Genomic DNA, 16,210 nt, shown 5'->3' with positions numbered 1-16,210 from the left:
GCAAGATGGTGGAAACAGAGAGAACAGAGAGACAGACTCTCCTCTTCTTTTAAAGCCCTCAGGACCACGCCCCTGACCACTATTTTTAATCCATTCACTACTGCACGGTCCTACAATCCAATCACCTCTTCAAGGCTCCACCTTTCAATTACCATAATAGGATTCCCCACCCTCTTAACAGTCACAGTGGGGGCTAAGTTTCTAATACATAAAACTTGGAGAACACAGTTCAAGCTCCAGTGAGTTCTGGGGGACATAATTCAATCCACTACATAGCTGAAAATGTGTTCTAGCCCATTCCTCCTTCTTTCATTTATTCATTTATTCAACAAGTATTCATTAAGGCCTTACCACATGCTCATGAAAATATAGTGATAGAGACACATGTGAGGGACCCCCAGGGATCACCAATCCAAAGGGCAATTCCTATCTCTCTATCCCATTATTTCCAGAAGGAGAAGAAGGTAAAAGGACAGCATTCACATGACTCCACGTGTGTTTGCATAGGGAGGGAGGCAGAGCCCTCAGAGTTTCAGCAGTTCCTTGGCCTGAACAATTCCCAGTTTTGAGTTGTACAGAGTGTGAGTCAGAGATTGCCTTGTAAGATCTTCCAAACCCATTTTAGCTGGCTTGTTTTTAATGCAAAACCACCAAGATATTCCATTATCTCTAGATCAGTGGTTTTTAATTTTTCCTCTTTCTAACAGCCCAAATTAGAAGTAATGTGGAAAAATTTAGGAAACACAAGTGCAAAGAAAATAAATAAGACTGATTTAATGGCCTTATGTCCTAAACAAAATCTGATTGTTGGGCCTCTGACTTGGGTCAATTCTTTCCTTCTGGACACGTGACACTGTCTGGCCAAGTGGGGACCACTGAGGGTGTTTGAGAGACACAGGCCTTCCCGCCATCACCCAGCCTGGCCTAGAGGGCATTTGGCAGAGAAGGTGTAGGAGACTGTCCTTAGCTTGAAAGCAGCTGAGAATGAGTCAGAAGGGACTTAAGGGCAGTAGAAGGTTCCAGAACCATGTTGACCATATTTTCCAAAACTTAAAATTGAAACACATGGTTTGACACATAGATAATGATGGGAAAGAAAATCTAGAATTAGAGAATTTGTGTTGCAGGGGGTAGTAGCTGAGTCCAAAGTGGCATTGGGGAGTCTGCAGTTGGTTGAACTAACAGTCCATCTGTGGAACTCTGAGCACCTGCTCATGTGAAGTGACATGCACAGGACTTTGGTTGGCTGGAGAGGGTGGAAGGAGCTGGTGGCAGAGTTGCCTTGGGAAGAAAGAAAGGGAGACCCAATTATGGAGGGAATGGCAGACTGTCACTCCCTCACGGGCTCCCCATGCAGGCAGAGGGCTCAGCGGGAAAGCCAGAGGGGCTGTTTCCATGAGCAAGTTGAGGATACTTTGGGCACAAGCAGGGCTCACAGACAGAACCCGGGAGACTCCTTTCCTCTCTCTGTGTGTGGAACCAGCACTGCTGTCGCATCTCATGGGCTGCCAACTTTAGATGCCCCAAGAGATGGTGTCGCCCCCTCACCTGATGCTTTCTCCAAGAGGCATCTTCAGCAATGGATTCCCAGAACACTTCCACTGAATGGACAGGGGCATGGGGCTCAGCAGACAATTTAGGGATGAGAGGTCCTGCGTGTGGTAAGAGGAGGGAGTAGAGAAACCCCAGGGTGTTGATGTTTACGAGGCTTAAACAAGGCAGGCTGCATTATAGACATGACGAGAGACCACATAGCAGCAGGGGCCGTTTCCTCCCAAGCTCAAAACTGGGTCATACGCTGGGAGACATGACTGGATAACAGGATAGAGTATCTGAATTCAGGACTGCTTCAGAAAAATTGCCAAAGCAGTGTCAGATTAACTTGATTGAAGGTTTTATTTGATTAGATCCCTAAACCCTGGTTACATGTGCTTATTTATCCAGCCTACTGTCTAAGCTAAAGAGTAACACACGGTAAACATTATAGAACAAGCAGGAGTGTTTCCAGCAAGACTGGCTTTGGATTTTTTCATGATCTCATATTTTAAGGAGGTTGTGTCAGTGAGACCTATTTAGAATACAAATGATGGCTTAAACTCTCTTAAAGCTTTAAGAATATATTTTCATAATGGAAACTTTCCCTAAGCCCAGCAGAGTATTCATGAATAAATTGTTGTGCCTTTGAGTCAACAGGATTGGGTAGGCTCACTGAACTTTCTCTTCTGATTCCATAGCTGTGGCAATGTGCATTTCCACTAGCTTTGTGAAATGCCCATGGAGTATAATTTTCCCCCAGTCGATCTGTTCTCATCACTGAACTTCAGCTATTGCATTTTTATGCCAGAATCAAACTTAGTTTTTATTATTGTTGTGGAAAATTATTATAATCCTTTAATTGTCATGACATGACAATTTGTAAAAAATTCACAAATGTTATTTAATTCCATGCTCACTGTAACACCGAGGAATAAGCAGAGTAGGAATTATCATCTGGGCCTGCAACTCCAAATGCCCCTCTTTTCCAGATGGTGAACTGAGGTTTGGAAAGGTTAGGTGACTCGCCCATAGCCAGGTGGAGGTAAGCTGCGGAAGCAGGAGTGGAAGCCAGGGTGAGTGACTGCACTGGCGCTGGCGTCTATAAAGCGGGTTTGGTTATCTCGGCCTCGCAGGCAATGGACATGCAGGCGCCCACGCAACGCCTGTCACCTGCTGGGTGCTTCTTCGCTCTTTCTCCTTTCTCCAAGTGACTGCAGGTTCCATTCAGAGGTCCTGAAGCCCACAGGGGCTGAGATGTGACACTACAAAACTTTCCTCTGAACCAGCCTGGAGGCTAAGGGGCCAGCAGTCACGCCGCACCCACGTGCGCACACACAGGCACATGCACACGCAAACATGCACAGCACACTCGTGCACGCGCTAGCAGACGAGCTCCTCTCTGAATTGCAAATCTATGGCAGGTTAAAAGGAAGCTACCTCTTCCCCACCAGCTACTGTTCTGGTCTCTAAAATCAGCTCCATAAATCCCCCCACCCTTCCTGTCCTTCACACACACGTGCTCACGGCAACCCATCCTTCACGTCTACACTTCACAACCCTCCAAGTCCTCGGATTCCATTTCCACTCGGTTCTCATACCTGCCTGCTGACTTAAGCACAGCTTTTAGCCTGCTCCAGTCTCAAAGGCTCTACTGAGTGTGTTTTCACTCCCTTCCTGTCCCGGGGTCCTTTTCCCTGAAGTTTGGTGAAAGATTTAACAATAGCTTGGGGCAGTCTCTGTGTGGGCCTCACCCTCCTAGCAAGCTTGGCTTGAGTGGGGCAGGGTGGGGATCACAGGATGTCACTGCACGGCCTCCTCTTCCAAGCTGGACTCCAACTCCAAGGCTGGAACCGACCTTTGCTGTCACCTGGTCCAGCTCCTTTCTTTCACAGAAGGGGAATTCCAGGCTCAGGACCTAAGCTACCTGAGCAAGATGTTTTCATCCATTTGTGGCAGGATAATTAGATAAACCATGTCTGTCTTACCCATCTTGAGGCTCCTCTGAACAGAATCACAGGTAACCACCTGGTTTCAGCAAGGAGTTGCATTTGGTCACAAGTCACAGAAGACTTCACTGGAGCCATTTTAACCAATAGTCTGGAGGAAGGGGTGTGGAGGCACTGGTTCATGGCTCAGGGCAGGCCCATGGGTGACTGCCTGTGTCTTTTCCTCACGCTGTGACCTTGTGTTCTCAAGAGGACTGCTATACTTCCAGGCATGTGTCTATACATCAGACAGGAAGAGGAAGGAGGAGGAAGGGGCAGTGCTAGCAAACTTCTCCTTACGTCTCATTGGCCCAGACTATGTCACATGACCACTCCTAAGTGCAAGGGACGCTGGGAAAAAAGAGCCTTTTAGCTTCTCTAGCCTTTATAGTAGACACAGACAAAAGAGAAGGGGATTAGAATGGGGTGTTGTGAATCAATCTACCAGACAGTTCTCAGTCAAGCATGAAGGCTAGAGCCAGATTTGATTAGATTTAGAAGGAAAAACATATGTTTCTTTCACCTGAATGTAATGAAGGAAATCTATTCCCTTCACACGTTCAACAAATCTGTAAGTCTCTACTATGGGCCAGGTACTGTGCTACACACTAAAATTTGTGGAAAGATAAGTAAGAAAATATTCAATTAGCAAACTCTTACTGAATGTTTACCATGTGTCAGGCACTGGAGGTGCAGAGAATGAACACACGTTCTTGGTTGCCCATAGCACACCATTTGTTTTGGAACAACAGTATTCATTGGGGAACAGGGGAGTGTGCTAAGTTCAGATGGCTTCCTGGTGGAGGTGACACTGAACTAAGTTACCTTATCATCACCACCTCCTTGGTGGACATCTGTATTTTCTGACCCACGGCTAATTAGGCTCTGAGATGTCTACATTCTCATCCATGACTGAGGGCATCTTTCAAATTAAGTTAAATTCCACACATAGTCATTGAGTTCCTACTCTATGCTTATGGAGTTCACAACTAAGGAGAGAAGAGAGAATAAGAGTAATATAATAATAATGACATAACCACCACCATTTATCAAGGGCTTACTACATGCCAGTCAAGTTCTGAGCATTTTATATGGATTATTTAATCCTGAGAAAAATCCTGAAAGATGGCATCTCCTCCCCCCCCCCCCCATCCGAAATGACCACCATTCTCCCAGGAACACCACCAGCAGTGGAGTCTCAGAAAGTTTTAGCTGAGCAGGAGAAGGTGAGATAAGGTTACGGGGGTTGGTAGGCTTTCCAGGGACAAGAGGTCCTGTATAAGAAAACTGGAGCAAGAAAAGGAACTTTTGGTTATTGAGACCTATGGGTTTAAATAGGCAGGATGAATTACAGAAACAATAAAAGGCCATATAGCAGCAGGGGCCATTTTTTTTCCAACTGAAAATTGAGTCATGTGGTCAGAGACACAGTTGGACAATGGGATAGATTATCTGAGTTCAGGACTGGTCCTACCCTGATTGCAAGTTTTATTTGCTTGGATCTCTAAACTCTAGTTATGTGTGCTTATTTATCCAGCCTGTTTTCTAAGCAGAATGGGAACCTGCAGTCAACTTTTAAAAAGCCAGCAGGAACATGACCGATAGTCCCTTTACCATGCCATGGAGAACGGCTGGATCTCAGAAAAGCCCATAGCCTTTCTGGCAAAAGGACAGGTTCAAGGCAACTGTAATCACTGTAAATGGAGGAGATAGATTTGAAAGGAACAATCAAGAGAGGAGGAGCCCCAATTCCATATATAAACCCTGCCTGAGTCTCTGGCTGACCCCTGACCAATGCACTTGCAGCTACCCCAGTAACAGAATGTGCAGTTTCAGTTCAACCAAGTTAATTGCCTGCTAAAATAAGTCAAACACAGCCACCGTAAATGGTGGGTGTGACTTCCCTCGTGCAAGAGGTGGTTGCAGCAGAGGCTGTGTGTGCCCCGTCGTGTCCCCTTGGCACTTAGCACTGCTCATCTGCACTTGCTGCAGCACCTGTGATTCTGCCCAAGGGCTTGCTCTGGCTGCTGGAGCCTGCCCTGCCCTGCCATGCTTGTGCACAGAGCAGGCCAGATGGACACAATGGTGAGCCCCGATGCCCTCTCCAGGAGCAGCCCTCAACCAGTGACTGATGGGAATTGGAGGATCAATACTCCAGCTCTCTTGCCTCTGGGGGGCTGGGAGGAGGGGGTGCTGGACCATTCCAAGACATTTATTCTACACGGTCTCCAAGAATTCCCTAGTGGGATTAGGCTTCAGTTTTGCCCACTTGCTTGATAACGAATGTTTCATTGGCTCACTTGCCTTCCTCCCCTGCTCCCCTGCTGTGCTTCCTGGGATCCCCTCCCAATTAAACTACTCACACTAGAATCCATATCTCAGGGCTGTTTCTGTTGGAGAAACCAAACTAAGATGGTGGGGAACGCCAGGCTCAGAGAAATTAAGCAAATTGTCCAGGGTTGCCAGTTAATAAGTGGGCACCTGGACTCAAACCAGGGGCTTATGGATTCAAAGCCTGACTTCCTAACTCCTACCCTGAACTGTGAGTGTCTGGGCCTCTGGAGTCAAAGGGAGCCTCCAGCAAGGCAGGGCCTACCTTCAAGTGGAGGGCTGTGAGTCAGTTGTGTGGCAGGGGAGGACGTGGCTGCTCTTGGCCTCCTTCAAGTGTCAGCAGCTGTGGGAGCAGCTGGGGACAGACTGATTAACTCAGTTACGAATTCTCCTTCACAATGAGCTCGAGGCCCAGGAAAGTCAGCAAAGGAAAGGTCAGGCCCTCCCTGAAGGCTCTTCCTCCTCTTCTGGGGCTGCAGTACACCCAGCATGGGGTCTCCTACCTCAGCCTCCCACTCAGGGTCCCTCTGGCAGGGGACAGAGCAGGTGCTGGCCTCCTGGGGCTCTGCTGGGAACATGCGCTCATCAGCGAAGGCTGACGGAGAACATACTGCAGTTCCTTCCCAGGGAAGCAAAGCACAGCCTCCCTCAGGGCCTGTTCCCCTTTCCCAGCTGGCCCTGCACAGGAGCAGCCCTCAGGGCTCGGGACAAACCCTCCCCGGGAGGAGGAAGCAGATGGCACACGCTGAGCCCAACAGAGGCTGCCCCCAGACTCTCAGGAGCGCAGGGTCCCCTGGTCTAGCAGACATGGAGGCAGAGGGGGCTCCTCTCTGGCTTAGCTGTGCTGCACCAGGGACGTGGAACCTTTCTGTCCCTCCTGTGGAGCCCAGACCTTCCATTCTTCCAAGAAACACCACCCCACTAGGCAAACGAGCCAACCACAAACTTCAGGGAGCTCTGATCCCTTCGGCTTTTTGAAAGAGGAAAGAGCAGCACTAGATCTTACTCAAGATATGCAGAGTCAGGATCATCTCTCCACAGTGGTACTTGGGTTTGGGAAAAGGATTCAGATGTAGCTGAATGGTTTAGTGGAAAGTGCACAGGTCCTAGAGCCGGGTGGGCCTGGGTTCAGATCCCAGCTCTGCCTCTCACTAAGATCCCTTAGGAAAAAGAAGGCAGTGGTAATGAACGGGGTACACGTCGGGGTTGTGGTAAGGATTAGATGGGGCTACCTTTATGCAACTACCAAACACTCAGCAGGTGCTAAATAATGGTAAAGCTATTATTAATACTAATGTTACCTGGCAAGAGTATAGAGCAGCGAGGACAGTGTGATCACGTGTGTGTAGAATTGTGGTGGCTGATAAGGTGCTTATCAAACAGTAGTAGTCGTTCTCTCTGGGCGGTGGAATTTGGGGTGATTTTTACTTTCTTCTTTTATTTATCTGTGTGTTCCTTGACTTTTTTTTTTTTACAATGCATGTGTGCATAAGAAATATTGGCCATCTATAACCTCAGTAGGCTGCACTAAACACTGGCTTCTTGAGTGCTTGAGTGTGAAAGTTTTGAATTAAGAGTTTGGGGGGAGCTGAATTACTCTTCATAGAAGAAAGAGAATAATTTGGGTTCCCAGAGCAACCCGAGAGGAGGGTGAGACTGGGAAGAGGGCAAGGAGAAGAAGCAGCAAGTTGACAGAACCCCGGGCGGTCGGCACCGTGACCTGACGTTGTCCGGGCGGTCCACCATTCACCCAAACGCTTGGTGTGAGTGATTTTTGTTATGGGAACTGAAATTGGGGCCAGATTTCACGTAAGAGTTAATGAGAGGGTAGGACAGAGGTAGCATCTGAGGACACATAACCTGCGAATGAAATCTATCCTACTCTTCCAGGAATCAGCAGAAATCTTGGGAAGGCTTTTGAGTTCCACGAGGCACAGAATTGCTCAAACTTGAGTCAAGTGGTCCCGGTTATCTATTGTCGCATAACAAACCATCCCAAACTTAGTGGCATAAAACAACAATTATCACTTATTACTATCTCTCCAGGGTCTGGGGTTGGGCTCAGCTGGGTGGTTCCTGCTCAGGGTCCCTCCTGTGGTTGCGGTCAGATGGTGGCTGCAGCTGGGGTCACGGCAAAGCCTTCCCCATTCATGTGTCTGTGGCTGGTCTAGAGAGGCTCAGACAGCTGGGGGGGGAACGGCTGGGTCTCCTCAGGAATTTCTCTTTTTCTCTGTGTGGTCTTTCCATGTGGTCTCTTCAGCAGGGCATGTTTGGAGGGAAGGGGGGCACTGGATCTCTTACATGGCTGCTTATGGCTCCAAAGGCATACGTCCTGAGAGAGAGAGCAAACTGGAAGCTGCATCACCTTCCTGACCCAGCTTTGGAAGTCACGTAGAGTCACTTCCAGTGTATTCTATGAGTTGAAGCAGTCAAAGAGCCCACCCAGGTTCAAGGGGAGACAACACGGCCTCCATCTCCTGGAGAAGAAATCACAAGGTTCTGGGATGAGCATGTGGGATTGAAAATATTGTTGTAGCCATTTTTGGAAAATACAATCTACCACAAGACATTTCACAGATGTTGAGGGGCAGGGAAGTCCCTGGCTGATATCTGAGTTACAATCAAGAATAAACAACAAAACTATTTTCTTTCTTTTTTTAAAAAGTCAGAATATTAACAGAAAACTACAAATCAAATCTAAGATTATTTAGAAGAACACGAATGATGAATAGGGACTTTTATTGTAACAGATTTACTGGAATTGGCTGTGAAAATCATAATGAAAGTGAATGAGCCAGAAAGAAAAAATGTTACTCTCATGTTCAAAACTCTTTCTGGATGCAGCTAGCCATGCTGGAACCTGAACGGGAAAAGCCTGGAAGAGGGCCTGAGGGTCAGAGGGGTCAGACCTCGGCTGTTGGCGGGGAATGCACTGGTGAGCGTGAGAGGGATTGCCGCCATGAGACGTTCAGTGCTAAGCCTGGGATGGGTGCAGGGGGGAACAACCCTCAGCACAGCAGGCACTCGCTGTCCCCACATGTCACCGGCTTCTTCTGCATGTGTGTTCCGTCGGTGGTGCTGCCTGAGGGGCATGGCCTTGGGGGCTCCAGCAAATGAGTCAAGAACTTGCAGGCCATGACCTCATTGCATGATGGAATCCCTGGAATCTGACCTCAGTGACCATCTCCTGCAAAGGAGGACCCTTCACCACAGGGAACTCAGTCCCTCTCTCGTCACTCTAGCTTCTCACTCCCTCTTTACTCTTAGTCCTTACAGTCAGACCTGGCCTCCCAGATCCTGGACCTGGAGGGAGCCTCAGGGCCATTAGGATTGGAAAGCAGCTCTATCTCACCATCCACATCTGATGGGTGGGCAGCAGCTTTTGTGTTGAGAAGGACCATAAAGTTGAATTTGGGATCAGAGGAAAAGAGGGCCTTGATCAATTGTGGAGGGTGGAGGGGTGATACAAGTTTGAAAACATTCCCTACTCCGTTTAGCGCTGTGCAGCACGATTGAGGACAAACTCTTCAAGCAGTTGGCCACCGTTTCCTCCCAGATTCCCAGGGCTAGCACTCCACAGCCTCCTGGACCCATCCCACCTCCAGTGAGGCACACCCGTGTCTCCTGCACCTCTATTCTCTACTGATCTCACTTGATGACACTGTGGCCAATTCCAGTTCTAGCTTCTTTGTAGATGGGGAGCAATGGATCAGTACTTTCTGATTTCTCTTTAAATAAGTTGCCCCTTGATCATCTTCCATAGACTCTCATAACACAAGTCTTGAGAAGACCTTAGATTTCATCTAATTCTACCTCCTTATTTTACAAGGTGGGAAACTGAGCCCTAGAGAGAAGAACAAAAGATTTGCCTGCCAATCTCCCCACTAGCATCTTAATGAGAGCTTGCAAAGGGGCCTGCTTGGGGCATGGAGCAAACCTTCCCCGTTGCCAATATCCCCCTCCAGTCCTCTTCCCAGCAGTGGCCAGGCCATGCCGAAGATCGTGCCAACGAGTGTCAACCAGGAACGTGTCTTCTTTCTTGAAATACGCTGTGGATCAGCAGGCAGGCCCCTCAAGACCCCAGCAATGCAGCTTGCTCGGAGCTCAGCACACAGTAACCCAGAAACATATGTGGTAAGCAATAACAGTCATAAATTTTATGAGATTATGTGTTCCTAATGTGAGATTTCAGGCTGATCTGTTTGTTGAGTTATGCCAAGCTTCAGCATGATTCAATCAAGTTGTGCTTAATCTTCCCTTATTTACTCTGGGTGAGAGTGAGTCACGGAGTATCTCTAGTCCAGTCTGCTGAACTAATTTACCCCAAGGATTCTGATGGACTGGTGATTTTTCTCTGAACGTTCACAGTTTATTTACTTATATCATTAGATGGAGTCTGGGTTACAAACAGTGAAAGTCTGTACCCGTGCTGAGGACTAAGACCTCTTTGGAGAGTCCACTACAGACAGGGAGCACGTTGGAGGTTTCTGCTTCTTTTTGGCCCAGGTCAGATCACACAAAAGGTTTTGTTACCTGTAGATTAACTCACGGGATTTAACTCTGTGGCCTCTTTATCACAGAGAGAGGCATTTTGGCCAACTCCCTGCATCTCTGACCCCAGGACATGTAGATCTGGAGAGAAGAGGGAACATTGCCATCTCATCCAAAAACATACAAGCCTGGAAAATTTGCCTGAGGCCGGGAGTGACTTCAGCTGCCAAGCATCTCCATCTCCCAGTGCCCAGTGTTTTGCAGCCTCCAGGGAGATGGAAACATGCCTTGTGTCCTCAACGCCTTGTCTCAGTGCTCCAAGGGGATATCAAGTCCTCTTGGATGAAGAGCAGTTGGGGACCAGTCTGTAGTCTGATGGAGAGGGTTTGGGGACTTCCTGGCTTCCATGGGATGGGAGAAGTGTGGAGTTTTGGCCTTCCAGGCTTGAGTCTAGGGTGAAAAGAGTTTCTCTTGATTTCTGCTTTGATCATGGTGCCAACCATCTCAGTTTTTCTGGCACCAAAGTTCTTCCTAAGATGTAAGACTTTCAGGGCTAAAAAGGGGAAAGTGCTGGGCAAACCAGGACAAGCTAGTCACCCTAACTCTGATGTCCCTTTGCTTTGGCAAGTCAGGCCTTCAGATGTAGCCAGAACTTTTCAGATGTAGGGATGGGAGGGGAACTCTTTCCTTCCCAAGCAGATGCTACAAGGCCTCGGGCCCTGGGAAGAAACATTCCCCATCTACCCCACCATTGTAAGAGTGAAAGTTTACCTGCCTGGTTTCCCAGGTACACGGTACCCTTCTCCCTCTGCTGAGGGTGGCAGCAGGTTTTCTCACCAGTATTGGGCATTAACAGGCTCTTAGCTCACCCTGAGATAGAGTAGCCCACAGTCTGCATGGGGGACAGATGAGCAGACGCAGCTGTCCCTGGGAAGATGGTGTGACCCCACTGGCATGCCAGGGTGGCAGATTCTGGGGTTGGACATTCCTGAAACCCTGATGATCTGAAGTAGTTTCAAGCTAGTTCTAAGCTGGCAGCAGGATTGATTTCAGGGGTGGGAGATTTATTTCAGGTGTTCTGTGTGTGTGCATTTTTTTTTTTCTTTTTAGGGGTAAAAACTCAATGTTATGGTGAACCCTTTGGTTATAAGGCTAACACCCACATTCTATTGTGCCCTGGTTAAGAGTATGGACTCTGTAGCCAGACTCTGTCATTTAATTTGACTTTGGGTAATTAGTGTAACCTCTGGGCCTCATTTCATAATCTGTAAAATGGGCATGATGATAGGGTGACTGTGAGGATTAAACTAATTAATATTCACAAAGCACTTAGAATAAGACCTGGTATATAGTAATTACTCAAAAAATATTGACTAGGGTACTGGAATGAAATGGCAGAGTCAAACATGTTAAATTACTTTGTTTGGTACAGTAGTGTGCAAAGTTGTCTTGGTTGTTATAGTGGATTCAATTTGGTCTCCCGAAGTTTAATGAGTTGGAGGCGTGGTCCCCACTGTGACAGTGACCTCTTAAGGGTGAAAAATCCTATCATGGTAGTCGAAAGGCAGGGCCTTGGAGAGGATTAGATTGTGAGGACTGCACCCTGGCGAATGGATTGAGCCATTCTTGGAATGACGGGAGTGGTTCTGGTGGCCTTAAAAAGAGAGTGAATGAGGAGCTTAGTCTCTCTCTGCTCCACCATTCCGCAATGTGATACCCTGTATCACTGAAGTCACCACCAAAGAAAGCTCTCACCAGATGTGTTCCCTGGACTTTGGACTCCCTAGTCTCTGAAACTGTAAGCAAAATTTCATTTTCTCCAAATTACCCAGTTCCAGGTATTTAGTTATACAGACCAATCCTGTTGCCATCAGAATTGCACATCAGTGGGAAGCTCTGCTCTCAGAACCATGGTTGCTTGTCCCTCTCTGCCGGGATTCCCAGTGCATCTCACTGCATCATTCATTCTGTCTTGCTGCTCGGTCACTGCCTCCCAGGCTGGGGGGGACAAGCTGCATGTCTTGCATTGAGTCTGGACCAAAGTGGAGGCTGTGGAGCTTGACAAAGTTTTATGAAAGGCCTGGATTGACAGAAGGTCTGTGCAGAAAAGATCGCTGACCACTGGCCATCAGACATGGAACTTCTGGGCTCTCAACGGCCAAGGCTCTTCCCTGGGGCCCCTCCTGGTTGGCCTTCTTTCTCCCATGCTACAAGGCAGGCTGCTTCTCCCAGAGGCATGGCTTCAACCACACTCTCTTACCCAGCGTCCAGACTCAACAGACTCTCCAAGCCTCAGCAGGAGGAAACTCCTTCACTCTCACCCTATTTTCTGATCATCACAACAAGAATCTGCAGATACACAGCTTCTGTGGATGTTTCTTTGGGCAATGTGTTGAATTTCAGATCTCATAGTATTTTGGATATATATAGCATTAATTTACTTAAAACATCTTGCCGAAGTAGTCCTGAGCAAATACATTTAACAGTGGATGTTTTTGAAAACTTACTTCTGGCTTGAGTTTTATAATCTGTCTTTTTATTAATATACCAACATTTTCTAAAAAAGAGTTGCATGGAGTGTCTAATTGAGTTTTTAGTGCCATAATGACATAAATTCAACTTTCCCATCATGCATTTGACAGTGTTTCGGATTTATGTTTGGTAAATATGTTTTTAATACACAACACTTCATTGATGCTGAAAAGCAGTTGTATAGATCCTGGGTTGTATAAAAACATTCAGTGGCGTCAGAAGAGATTTTCCTATACCATCCACTACCAAGATTAAAGTATCTACAGTCAAGGAAGAGAAAATGCTCTAGAATTATTTCTTAGAATCATGTTTCAATCTGTCCTGTTTTCCATGCATATTTGCAACATAGTGATATCTGTTGCCCCTCGAATTATTTCCTTTTTAAAAAATTAATTAATTAATTAATTAATATTTATATTTATATATTTTTAAAATTTTATTTTATTTCATCAGTATACAATGTGGTTGATTATTGTGGCCAATTACAGAAACCTCCCTCCCACCTCCCTCTCCCCCCTCCCTCCAACAGCCTCATATCTGTTCGCTTGTCGTATCAACTTCAAGGGTGTCTTCTTCCCTCCTTCCCCAGTTTATTTGTGTATTTATTTATTTATTTTTAGCTCCCACAAATAAGTGAGAACATGTGATATTTCTCTTTCTGTGCCTGACTCGTTTCACTTAATATAATTCTCTCTAGGTCCATCCATGTTGTTGCAAATGGCAGCATTTCATTCTTTTTTATAGCTGAGTAGTATTCCATTGTGTAGATGTACCACATTTTCCATATCCATTCATCTGATGATGGACATTTGGGCTGGTTCCAACTCTTAGCTATTGTAAAGAGTGCTGCAATGAACATTGGAGAACAGGTATACCTTCGACTTGATGATTTCCATTCCTCTGGGTATATTCCCAGCAGTGGGATAGCTGGGTCATATGGTAGATCTATCTGCAATTGTTTGAGGAACCTCCATACCATTTTCCATAGAGGCTGCACCATTTTGCAGTCCCACCAGCGATGTATGAGAGTTCCTTTTTCTCTGCAACCTCACCAGCATTTATCGTTCAGAGTCTCGAATTATTTTCTTCTTGATTGATTTTGTAAGTGGTCTACCAACACTGTTTATAATTCTTCTCCGGTTGTGTCATCTACTGGAAAAAATCCCCAATATGTTTACATATAGAACTATTTGCATTTTGGGCATCCACAAATCCAACAAAAATTGTAATCTGTTCTATATCCATTAGTGGTTGTCTCAAACATAACATCAAGGTTGCAGCCAAAATAATGAGTAATATTTAGCCTTTCTTACCTTATTTTTTTCTTACCTCAGACTGATTTCATTCATTACAACTGCTGCAATCTTAATTATTTAGCTTTGTATTTCATTCCCTAAATAGGTACGATATTATTTATACTATGGATAAACGTTCTGCCGTAAAATTATCAAATTTTGCTCTGGCTTCTGTCAAATGGATAAAATTTCTGTTATCATGTTCATGCTTATAAAGTTTCTTGGATGCTCCTCTGAACACTAGATCTTGCTTGTCGAAAGTTAAACCATGTATAATTTGCATTCAACAACAGCACAATTTTTTTTCATTTTTGTATTTTATTAGAAGCATTGATAGTTTTTTTTTAAATCAGAGGTCAGCTTTTCAATACTGCATTAGTCAGACTAGGTCAGGGACTGCTTCAGTAACAAGCAATGCCAGGACCTCAGTAAGCCTGACACAACCAAAGTTGATTTTACATTTGTGCAATACACATTGGAGGCCCACGTGACATCCAGGGAAGTTTCCCTCCGTGGCCTGGCTCAGTGATCTAGGCAGACAGATATGCCACCATCCTACAGTATTTCTGCCTGGAATACATAGCCTCTTCAGCCAATGTGGCAGGCGAGAATGGCGGAGGTCTGTCTTATAGCAACAATGAAATGCTTCAACTCAGAAATGACAGGGTCACTGCCTTTCACCCCCATTTACCAGAACTAGTCATGTGTCTCTCCTGAGACTCAAGGGGAGGGAGCAGGGAGGTGTGACACTCACACTTGCCTGGAAAGGGAAGAGAACCAAATATAAGTGCTGGACTTCCCGGCCACAATAGCTTAATATTTGTTGTTGTGCTCTCTACATGTTTACAAAGAATTTGTTATAAATGCTGGAAGTCTTTGCATCCCTTTCTCATTTTCTGTTCTTCTTATCCCCAAAGAATTGGTACCATAGACAAGAATAGTCTTTTGAGGAAGAATAAAATAAACACCATCTAGTGATATTTTTCCCACTATTTGGGAGAATTGATGTGTAATAAATTTGTGGAATTTTCCTATTTCTAACGTCTTTTGGAAAGTTAAATTTTCTTACTTAAGGTTAAAAAAAAATTTAACCAGAGTATCCTCCTATGCAATAATCAAATTATGTGGGCTCTTTGGCTCCAATCACATCCACTCTGTAAGACCTCCAAGCCCCTTCATATTTCTCCTAAATATTTCTGGGAATCCCTGGAGGTTGTTTTAAGAGGGTTTCTCAAGCTGATCCTGTAGGCTTCTATTAATTCCATTCTCTTCCTGCTCTGGATATTCCTGTTACTTATGACTGCTGGAAAAGCAGCAATGTCCCTAGAGGCACAACATGATATTGCTGCTCACTACCACACCCGTCCTTTCCTGTCTCCACCTGTTGGCTGATGGGTACCGTTAAAAACTTGTGCTCCCAGGCCGGCCCGGTGGCGCACTGCTACAGTGCGCCGCTTGGGAAGCGCGGTGGCGCTCCTGCCGAGGGTTTGGATCCCACATACAGACTGGCCGCTCACTGGCTGAGCAAGGTGCGGGAGCAACACCGAGGGTTGCGATCCCGTAGCCGGTCCCGGTCCGGTACAGGCGCGACACTGAGGGTTGCGATCCGTTGCCGGTCATGAAAAAAGACAAAAAGGAAAAAAAAAAACAAAACTTGTGCTCCCAACAAGCCAAGAGATGGTAGAGAAATAGCACGTTTAGTGCTCAGCCGCTGCAGTAGTTAGCTCGTGCTATATAACAAACAGCTCTAAACTTCAGTGGCTTAAAACAATAAGCATTTATTTTGCTCATGATTCTGTAGGTTGATGATTTAGACTGGAATGAAATTGGTTTCTTTTTGTGTCTGTGGCCAGCTGCACGTCAACTTTGCTGACTTTGACTGGGTGATTTCACCTGGCTGGAATCTCAGTTTGGATAACTGGGCTAATTAGCTCTGGTCCACATGGTTTCTTTCTTTTTTTTTTTCCTTTTTGTCTTTTTTTTTTTTTTTTCTTTTTTTTTTTTTTTTCTTGACCGGCAAAAAACCCAAACCCCCAGGTC

The sequence above is a fragment of the Galeopterus variegatus genome, unplaced genomic scaffold (assembly GCF_000696425.1).
Source record: "Galeopterus variegatus unplaced genomic scaffold, G_variegatus-3.0.2 Scaffold1260, whole genome shotgun sequence".
Taxonomy (NCBI): Eukaryota; Metazoa; Chordata; class Mammalia; order Dermoptera; family Cynocephalidae; genus Galeopterus; species Galeopterus variegatus.
This window is presented reverse-complemented; position numbering follows the sequence as displayed.